Raw genomic sequence first — 11,626 nt, forward strand, 5'->3', positions numbered from 1 at the left:
TAATGGTCATATATTATTATCATTATCATTACTAGCCAAGCTACTACCCTAGTTGGAAAAGCAAGATGCTATAAGCCCAAGGGCTCCAATAGGAAAAAATAGCCCAGTGAAGAAAGGAAACAAGGATATAAATAAATGATGAGAACAAGTTAACAATAAATCATTCTAAAACAGTAACAACGTCAAAGCAAATATGTCCTATATAAACTATCAACAACATCAAAAATAGATGTCATATATAAACTATAAAAAGGCTCATGTCAGCCTGGTCAACATAAAAATATTTGCTCCAACTTTGAACTTTTGAAGTTCTACTAATTCAACTACCTGATTTGGAAGATCATTCCACAACTTGGTAACAGCTGGAATAAAACATATAGAATACTATGTAGTATTGAGCCCCGTAATGGAGGAGGCCTGGCTATTAGAAGTAACTTCCTGCCTAGTATCACGAACAGGATAGAATTGTCCAGGAAGATCTGAATGTAAAGGATGGTCAGAGTTATGAAAAATCTTATGCAACATGCATAATGAACTAATTGAACGACTGTGCCAAAGATTAATATCTAGATCAGGAATAAGAAATTTAATGAACCGTAAGTTTCTGTCCAACAAATTGAGATGAGAATCAGCGGCTGAACACCACACAGGAGAACAATACTCAAAACAAGGTAGAATAAAATAATTAAAACCCTTCTTCAGAATAGATTGATCACTAAAAATCTTAAAAGACTTTCTCAATGAGCCAACTTTTTGTGCAATTAAAGAAGACACAGACCTAATGTGTTTCTCAAAAGTAAATTTGCTGGTGAGAATCACACTTAAATTTTTAAAAGAGTCATGCAGATTTAAAGAAACATTATCAATATTGAGGTCCGCATGTTGAGGAGCTACCGTCCGTGACTTACTTACAATCATACTTTGAGCTTTGTTAGGATCCAACTCCATACCCCATAATTTGCACCATGCACTAATTTTAGCTAAATCTCTATTTAAAGATTCACCAACCCCAGATATACATTCAGGAGATGGAATTGATGCAAAGAGAGTAGCATCATCTGCATATCCAACAAGCTTGTTTTCTAGGCCAAACCAATGTCATGTGTATATAGTATGAAAAGTAATGGGCCAAGAACACTACCCTGTGGAACACCGGATATCACATTCCTATACTCACTATAGTGCCCATCAACAACACCTCTTTGAGATATAGTGCCCATCAACAACACCTCTTTGAGATATAGGCTATTACTTAAAAAATCAATAATAATGCTAAGAAACGACCCACCACTCTCAACTGTTTGAGTTTGAAAATAAGAGCCTTATGATTAACATAGTCAAAGGCAGCACTAAAATCCAGGCCAATCATACGAACTTCCTGACCACAATCAAGGGATTTCTGTACAGCATTGGAGATTGTAAGATCGGCATCACATGCTCCAAGGCCTTTACGAAAACCAAATTGCAAACTAGGGAATAGATGATTACCTTCAGCAAACCTATTAAGGCATTTTGCCAGAAGAAGCTCAAAAACTTTAGATAATATGGGAGTTATGGATATTGGGCAGTAATCAGTGGGAGTTGAGCTACTGCAAAAACATTTAAATAGAGGAGTAACATTACCAATCCTCCAACAATTCCTAAAAGCTCCTCTTCTTGCTAACTTGCGCAAAATAACAGATAACTTAGGATCTAAGAAATCTGCTGTCTTTATAAAAAAAACAATGGAAAGATATCATTTGGGTCTACACCTCCATAAACATCAAGGTCCATCAACAGATCTAATTTCACGAGATCGAAAAACTAAACTAGTTAGTTTAGCCTCAGGAAAACATGAATGAGGAAGTTCAAGTTTTTCATTACTCTGTTTACTGACAAAAACATTAGCCAAAAGGGTTGCCTTTTCCTCTGGACAGTGAGTGACTGAGCCATCCGGTTTAAGTAAAGGAGGAACTGTTGCATCTACACCAAAGAATGCAGATTTAAGGGTAGACCACCATTTATCTTCCTGAGTTGTACCAGAAAGTGTTCCTTTTATGGTTAAATTGTACTCCTTTTCAGTTGAGGCATAAACTCTGAGCAAAAGCTCGAAGCTGAGTATAGTTATTCCAGGTCAAATCTGATCTGTTACCCTTCCAAAGATGATAGGCCTCCTGCTTTTCCAAATACGCACGTCTACAATCATCATTGAACCACAGTTTGTCCTTCATTTAGTACCTTAGCACACGAGAAGGGATACGCCTATCAATTATGTTGACTGTATTCTCATTCAAAGGGACAACAGGATCTACACTACTATATAATTGTGACCAATTCAAGCACAAAAGATCATGTAAAATCCCATTCCAGTCTGCTTGGGATTTCATATAAATTTTACACGAGTATGATATATATATCAGGGATAGGTTGCTCAGTCTTCACTACTAATGAAATCAAGGCATGATCAGATGTCCCGACTGGAAAACCAACCTTACTAGTTATAACGCCAGGGGAGTCAGTTACCAGACCTGTGGGTAGCTTCATTTATGATTTGCTCACAGCCCGATTCAGAGGCAAAGTCTAAAGCTCTTAAGCCATGGCCATTGGTAGGAGAAATAAAACTTAACTACTCCCTATGGTGAGCATTAAAATCACCAACAAAGACAAAAGAAGCCTTCCTATCATCTTCTTGTATCTTAGCCATAATGGTAAGAAGACAATCGAAGATAGAATCATCCATGTCTGGATTCCATTAGATCGAACACAAATAAAAGTTGTTAAGCCAGTCACAAACTTTTATTACCTGAATCTCATGACATCCACATTGATAGCAGGACTTATGAGAAGCAGGGTACTCAGTCCTAATATACACAGCCATTCCCCTGGCCCTAGGGATGGCATGACGTTTCAACATAATTGGCTTCTTAAAACCAGTTGTACGGAGCTCAGATGAGTTTTTGAGCACAAAAGAATACCATACTGTCTGGATGCAACTGTAAGGTCTTGGATATTTGCATGAAGACCACGAATATTGCAATACAGAAGACGACATTGACGAAATCTAGGACGTACTGGTCCCGGATTTCGCTCAATGTGTTCAGACAGCATAAGAATTAATAGAAATAAAAAAAGAGACATACTTAAAAGCACAATCAAAAGCTATAAACTAGTCAAAAAAGCATAAGTTCTATGATCCATTTTGACATAATGAACAATGTTTATGGTCAGCACTTAGCACGGCATTGGACTTATTCCAAGACACCGGAATAATATGTAAGCAAAATTAGCTGAATTTTTGGAGAAAATTCAGTCTCCAATTTTAGAAATTTTAACTGTATCTCTTCTTTCTCAATGATTGTTACTCCTCAATGTTGATGATCCGTCATGATGTTATTCTACTTAAAAACTGAACACTACTAATAGAGTTTGTGGCAAAAGCCATTTCACTTTTAAAGAGTTTTAGTTAAAAAAAAAAATCAATACAAAAACTGCGTTTATATCATCTTCGTCTAGTTTACAGCTTAAAATATTTCTGATGAGGCCCAGAATTAGCCCGTATATACATCCGTTTTTTTTTTTTTTTTTTTTACACATGAATGTCTTCCTTATATTTCAGCTCTCCTATTCTGATCTTGCATTAAACAATCTTTTCGGCATTCCCTGGTTTTTTTTTTTTTTTTTTTTTTTTTTTGTATATCAATGATTTAATGTTTTTATTTTCTACTTCAATGTTTTTTTTTTCTCCTTCATTCAGCTTTGATACCTATTACAATTTCATCTCCGAAACTTTCTATCTCGTTTATTCCTTTTGTATATCTGCTTTAATCAATGCACTACGAGGATAATTCCTATAATTAACGAAGCCTAGACTCAAAATCAATAAGTACGGCTATATAATTTTTTTTCATATGACTTACATTAAAATACTGATCTAAACAGATAATTTCGTCTCCTATTATCAAGCTAAATCCTGCCATTGAATCTTACACTCTAGTTCAATTCACATGCATTAAATATTATACATTTTCTTTTCTCCTAACACTCTCCAAAATACACAGCATTGACGATATTAAAATAAAATAAAGGACAGGAATGGGGAATAAGGAATGCTAAATTATTTTTCTAATCTGAACAGTTGATCAGATTACCTAAGTAAATCCCATTCCGCCTCGACGCTTATCTTCCTTTAAAAAGATATTCCCCGAAACTCGCAGCAGGCTACAGTTGTGACAATCGTTCAACTTTAAATGCACTAACTATTTGATGAAATTTTGAGATGTTAAACAACTAATGGATTTGTTCTGAATTACCTGAAAGCTCAGATAGTAAAGTAAATGCTCCTTCGTTTCGCCACTCTGAGGCTGAATTAGCTTTGGTCAAATTACTAATGCATAACCTTGATGATGAACTATTACGTGACTTTACATTAAGATCTTAGAATATCATAATTTACATTTTATTTGATTAAAATGTGTGCTTATTTATAATAACAAACTAGAGAGAGAGAGAGTGTTTGATAAAATAAGAACTAATATTCAAGTATTATCGAATAAACTATAACACTAACTAGCAAATTTGTCTTAAACTTAAAATTATTCTCTATATTACATAATACTACTAACGATTCAAGTTACCAATCGAATATTTCGCACATATCTTTTTAACAACATCCACTTATTCCCAGCGACATTTCCAGTATTCCAGGCTACTGTTCTTATAATTTTACACTCCAACGCTGACATATACCCTCTATTTATTTCATTCTGCTTACCACTGGTATATATTTGGTATGGTCAAGACTGAACCTCCCATTCTCCAAATCTAACAAGGCTATTAACTCTCCATCACTACCATTTTAGGAAAAAATGTCGAACGAACAACTTCCCATAGAGAGAGAGAGAGAGAGAGAGAGAGAGAGAGAGAGAGAGAGAGAGAGAGAGAGAGAGAGAGAGAGAAACTGCTTAGGAAAATGTAAATGAAGGATATTTCCGTGTTATGAATATTAATATGAATAGTCTGTTCCATTATTTTTCAAAACCGGTGAAGCCTTGACAGACCCGACTGACAGGTAGATACATCATGCCCTTCTTGCCCCGAAAGGTGGTTTGGCGTTTAAACAGCAAAGCCCTTGTTACAAAAGTTTGAATGTGAGGAGGAGAGAAATTATCGATATCGGTCAAAGAAGTTCGAAGTTTAATGATTATATATATATATATATATATATATATATATATATATATATATATATATATATATATATATATATATATATATATATATATATATGTATGTATGTATGTATGAGAGATAGAGAGGTCTTATCTCTTATTCTTTAAAGAAATGCAATCATTTTCGAGAATATTTATCTTAAAATATCAGCGATATATTTTAAATTCTTATTACATTTTTATATGGAACATCCTTGACTATTCCAATTAATATACGTCAGAATTATATACCCTTTTTGGCATTATCCTAACAGCTGCTCTCTCTCTCTCTCTCTCTCTCTCTCTCTCTCTCTCTCTCTCTCTCTTGTTCGAGAATTGGCAAGATCATAAGACACTCTCAATGCATAAACTAAATCGCTCAGCCAAAGAGCAAATGGAGTATCTGCGGATGGACTAATAAGTCTTTGAGACATCCAAAATCCTTATAACACACACACACACTCTCTCTCTCTCTCTCTCTCTCTCTCTCTCTCTCTCTCTCTCTCTCTCTCTCTCTCTCTCTCTCTCTCTCTCTGTATAATATATATATATATATATATATATATATATATATATATATATATATATATATATATATATATATATATATATATTACCTGTATCAAATATTTTATGTTATTTGGATGTGCCCATCGATCACACAAAACCGCTAACAACTTAGCAAACTTCTGTTGGATTTGTATTTCTTTTGGGTGAAGAACCTATGTTCCAAAGATGTTCCGTGACCAACTAAAAACAATTTTAGTACGATATATGTCCGTTTTCATAGCGAGTTGGAATCATTAATATTAAATGTTATCAGTAAGGGTATTACCATCGTCAAGCCATACACTAAGATCATCCAATTGCCACCTCTCCACCATCATCTTTAACCCAACCTGGTTATATCCCTCTTCCCCCATCCCCACATGTTCGAGGTTTAAAGGTCTCACAGTTATGATGAGATCCTTCTGGTAAAATTCATTTTTCTTTTTTTTTTTCCTTTAAAAAATGAAGAACAAAATACTAAGATGACAATATTTTATACAGTTTGCTTCCAAGTGTTTACAATTATGTCAAAACTATGAATAACGAGGTAAATATGCAAAAGACTGATTGAACAGATATCGAGAGTAATGGATTTCTTGAAGAGCTTACCGGGGTATGTGTTGGATATCATGTCATGAAACGACAAGCAATCGTAAAAATACGATGAGTCAATGCTAAGGAAATATTTCCTTTTGCCTTGGGGAGGGTGAGGCCAGCTAGACCTGGACCTTTGAGCATTGAGCAATCGTCACCAGGGAAAGGGGGTTCACTTGGAAGTGAACGACTTGCCCAGATAATTTATTTGATTGATTGATTGGTTGTTTTGTCACCCTGGCGCCGAATCACATAATTTGAGTAAACAATGTGTTAGTAGTATAATCATTAATACTGTACATTCTATATACCACAACATCACTATAATAGTGCACCAATGAACACTTTCATTACATGTCATTTCACATATTGTATTTTCGCCCAACACTTCTGAAACCATATAAATTATGTTAATGATGACTCATCTTCAATCTCCAACCTTAGACTAATATAATTGATACAGCAAATAATACTATTTTTTTTAAGAGGGCCGGAGCCAAGTAGCCCGTGACAAAAGCTGACCCCAACCACACCGAGCTACGTGGCTCATGATCGAAATCAAAGGAAAACACCGAAACAACAAGTAAACCTTTAGACCTCATTACCTTCAAAATTTTGAACAAAGGCCATTTATTAAGGATTGGTGACCCAATAGGTGCTATTTGAAACGATATATTATGAGCACCTACATATAATACGTTCAGTGTGTGTGTATGTGTGGAGAGAGAGAGAGAGAGAGAGAGAGGAGAGAGAGAGAGAGAGAGAGAGAGAGAGAGACTCCTTAGGAAAATGTAAATGAAGGATATTTCCGTGTTATGAATATTAATATGAATAGTCAATTCCATTATTTTTCAAGAAAATTTTATATAGGAATAGGATAGGAAATTTCAAATAAAAAGTTATGATAAAATCTCTTGATGAATTAGTTTCGAAATAATACTGGATTATATTTCTTACAAGAATGAAAAAGTTTTCTCTCTTTTCATATATATTTCATTCATCATCGCATTTCTTTGAGTGATATCGGTAATTTCCCTCCTCCTAACATTCGAACTAACAATGTCTCGGTTGTTTAACGTCGGCCACCTTTTCAGGGCAAGAAGGGCATTACCTCTCCAAGTCAGGTCTGGCCAGGCGACACCGGTTTTGTTGATGGGTATACCAATACTATAAAGTTTCAGCAATTGTTTTAACTGCCTAAAAATATTTCTAATGATCTTTTCTGCATTTTGTCACTTTCGAAGGTTGTGGAAAGTCTGTCAAAAATGGAAATCTTGATACCGATCCATGTTCCTGAAAACTTCCCTCTTGTACAGGATGTAACCTTTTTCAGACAAAATGTTCTGCAATTATATACTTTTTTAAAAATCTAAGTCTTGTGAAGAACGGCGGTCACAGTAACACCTTTTAAACAATAGGGGTCCTAGTTTTGCCCATTTTGACGCTTGTTTGATGGTTTAAAGATCGATCATGAATGGCAGAGGCAAGGGACAGTGACAATGCCTTAGAGATTGACCATGTACCCATATGATTAGCGACCAAGCCACTCTCCACCCAACCTAAGACCAGGGAGAGCCAGGCAATGTCTGCTGATTACTCAGCAGGTAGTGCTATAGGGCCCACCAAACTCCCAATCCTTAGCTCACAAGAATGGCGAGGTTACAGGTATTACATGAAACTATCGAGTTTGAACAGGTCTTTATCTCCCATCTACCAAATTGACAGGCTAGTTTGTATCTGGTAAGCTGTGCAAGACTTAACTATTATTTCGGATTTTTTTTTCTCTCTAACTTTCAGTTGAGCAACAACAGCTATTCAGTGAAAGGAGTGTGTTATCAGTATATTCAATTACCGAAATAGGTGAAATTACACCTAGTCAGTCAGTCGTGTCAATACTTTAAAAATGTCAATGAAAGTCAAATAAGCACCGCCAACAATAAAATTGAAGAGTACTCCAATTCAAAACATAATTTATTAACCAATAGGGGTCCCGTTTCTTCCCCTTTAAAAACTTAACGCTCCCTCCGCCGAATGGGACTGCTCATCTTTAAAATCCCGCTAAAATCCCCAGGGTCGTTCTTGATGGCCAATATCTCCTACGGAATATATAATAGCATCATAATCTTAAACATGAATCACTAACGATACGCTTAAATCAACAATTCTCTAACGTAGTCCAATTTGTTGCCTTCCTTACTATTCTCCCTTACCCACAGTGAGTTTTTTTTTAACTCTTTAACACTTGATCTGCTGAAAGAACAAATGAGTCCTTCATAATTAGCAGAAAAGAAAAATGAGTAAAATAGACTTAAAGTCTCCACCTGCGTATAGTAATACTGGGTTCCCATGGTGACGTCAACAAGGGGTTTGCCAGGAAATCACCTAAAGATTTATCACAAACATATAAAGGTAAAACTTCCAAGAGATAGGGAGATATTAAGAAATTATATAGTTCAAACGCATCACTGTACTTTGCCACTTACCAAAATAAATACCATTGCGGAAATTACACTCAATTCAGTAACATACGACTTAAAAACTACAGCGCACTTGAAACTAGACCAGACAACACAGTTCCGAACCACAAACTAATGAAAACGGGAAGGTGACACTGAGTGGTAGAATTTGTTGTGTTTTGCATCTGTGTAATGGATATAAAGGAAAAGGGTGATTCTAGATATTTCCACTGTAATTCACCATTCTGAGCGCAATTTATAATAAACCATTAAACGAAACCCAAGAGTCTTGTGATTAGTGAACATTACAGTTATAGATTAGAATAAACAGTGGAATTGTGTGGTTTGCCTTGTGTAAAGAATGGGAAATGTATAGTACGCAGGGCGGTAGAAGAGTAAAATTATAATGCTGAGTTTTGGAACGAAGATGAAAATAAAACAATGTATGGTCGTCTGATGAAAAAGCAGGAGAGAAAAAAAAAGAAAGAAAGATGTCCCAAGTCGTATATCAAGATGTTGGCATAAATAAGCATTATTTAATTGTGAAGGTGGCTGCGGTATGTCTATATTTGAGGAGGGTTTGAACTCATACTAGGAGAAACGTTCAAACACCCAAACACTTACATACACACATACACACAGATATATATATATATATATATATATATATATATATATATATATATATATATATATATATATATATATATATATATATATATTTATATTATATATATATATATATATATATATATATATATATATATATATATATATCATATATATATATATATATATATATATATATATATATATATATATATATATATATATATATATATATATATATATATATATATATATATGATATATATATATATATATATATATATATATATATATATATATATATATATATATATATATATATATATATATATATATATATATATATACACCGTATATATTATATAACGTGATGAAATGTTTTGTGCATTGCCATGATCAGCAAAGCTGTGCAAGTCAGGGGCACCCATACTAAGTTGGTTTGCCAGGGGAGATCAGACTGAAGGCTCCCAGTCTTACTAATACACAGTGGCCAGCGTGGTGATGAAAATGGCCAAACAAACCTCAGACATATGCGCGTGTGTGTCTGTATGTGTGTGTGTGTTTGTACTCAGCAGTTCTTGTGCGGTTGCGTGCTAAGACCAACTTGCAAGTCCTATAAATCCTAACATCACGAACTAATACCCTGCTATTCCCTAAAGGCGACTGTCATTCTACTCTTCCATAAGGAAACAAACCCTCCATAATCCCCAATGAAGTCAGCGAAGGACCATTACCGGCAAGGAAACAAAGTGCCATTATATTTCCACGTCACTTATGCGTGGGAGTTTGACAGATAGTAATATGTAATGTATATCACAGGCCTGATAGTATATCCTATTTGAACGACGGTAATGGATTCATGAATCTCCTGTCACCCGGTATATTATCCAAGCCATGAGTCCAATACATCACTGGGGGAAGTGGATTTACCAATGGCAACTGACCACCCATCGACTATAACTCAATATTCTTCTCTCTCTCTCTCTCTCTCTCTCTCTCTCTCTCTCTCTCTCTCTCTCTCTCTCCTCTCTCTCTCCCTCTCTCTCTCTCTCTCTCTCTCTCTCTCTCTCTCTCTCTCTCTCTACCACTGCCGAAGCTGCTATTTCTTTGAATTCAGTGTTCTTTGTTGTTTTATGCTATTATGATATTTTCTACCAAGTAAAATTCCTCTATTTCTTTATATCAAATTAATTTCAATATATTATTTATCTACAAATAGAATTTGGGATGTTTTTCACACTATCAATAAAGGAACTACAAAATGCAAGATTAAATGGGTGTCAAAACAACTGCTGCAAACAAAACACTTCAAAAGAGATACTAAACATGCTGTAAGTGACAAACTCTGCCATGTAAGTGTTTCTCAAAAGTCTAATTATCTAAAGTATAATTAGTATTGTGAGAGAACAGTGTATCATGCTACTTGGGAATTCTAATGCGTCTCCCTGTCAAGGATTGTGTAACTCAATTTTGCACATTGAAGTGGCAAAAGGACAAACTCTTTTGTATGATGAATCTGACATTGAAAAGTTCACCAACTCAAGAGAGATAAAAGATCTGAAGTAATTTTAACTAGTAAACGCTTTAGCGGGCAAGTAGTCCATGTGGGATATAATTTTCGTTATCTTTACAAGTCTAATGAAAGCAACCTGTGTGACTAACATCACACTACATGGTTTCAGCCAGTAGTCATATATAGTGCTTTCTAATGCATTTTTCATAATGAAAGTTTTGTTTATTGAGCAAAAAAAAAATATCTACTTTGTACACAAAGCTTTACTGTGGGCTCCATGGTGTGCATTTATATTGAGTTATTAATGATATAATGGAAATATTTTGAATTTGTTGTTATATTTGTATAGCCCATTTGTATAGTGCATTTTTATTATCAAGAAAGTGCCAATTATAAAACAAAAGAGACCAAAATATCTACTTAATATATACTGTAAACTTCTTTGTGAGACATATGGGGCACATTTACACTCGGCAATTAATGAAAGTAGTTGAAATATTTTGAATTTGTTTTATAACCTAGTGATATAAAAGTGCTTTCGTGTGCATCTTTAATTGTGATAGTGATGAATTTAACTAATGTTTGTTTTTCTTTTTAACAAATAAGCTTTTACTTTTAAAAGGCTGCAAGGAAACTTGGGAAGACAAATTGATGGCTATGAGAGTGAGATTGAGGTTGATGATGACCTCCTCATGGACGAAGATAGCATCAACTCCGAT

At 34.7% G+C, this 11,626-nt stretch overlaps 1 long non-coding RNA gene across 1 annotated transcript in view; it reads right to left on the minus strand.

The window, feature by feature from the left end:
• Positions 1-8,896, minus strand: part of LOC137645028 (uncharacterized) — a 198,494-nt gene extending 189,598 nt beyond the window's left edge. Inside the window, exon 1 of the long non-coding RNA XR_011045255.1 lies at positions 8,813-8,896. This is a non-coding gene — a long non-coding RNA (uncharacterized lncRNA). The remainder of the gene's footprint in view (positions 1-8,812) is intronic.
• Positions 8,897-11,626: the final 2,730 nt, after the last annotated feature.

Source organism: Palaemon carinicauda, chromosome 8, assembly GCF_036898095.1.
Source record: "Palaemon carinicauda isolate YSFRI2023 chromosome 8, ASM3689809v2, whole genome shotgun sequence".
Lineage (NCBI taxonomy): Eukaryota > Metazoa > Arthropoda > Malacostraca > Decapoda > Palaemonidae > Palaemon > Palaemon carinicauda.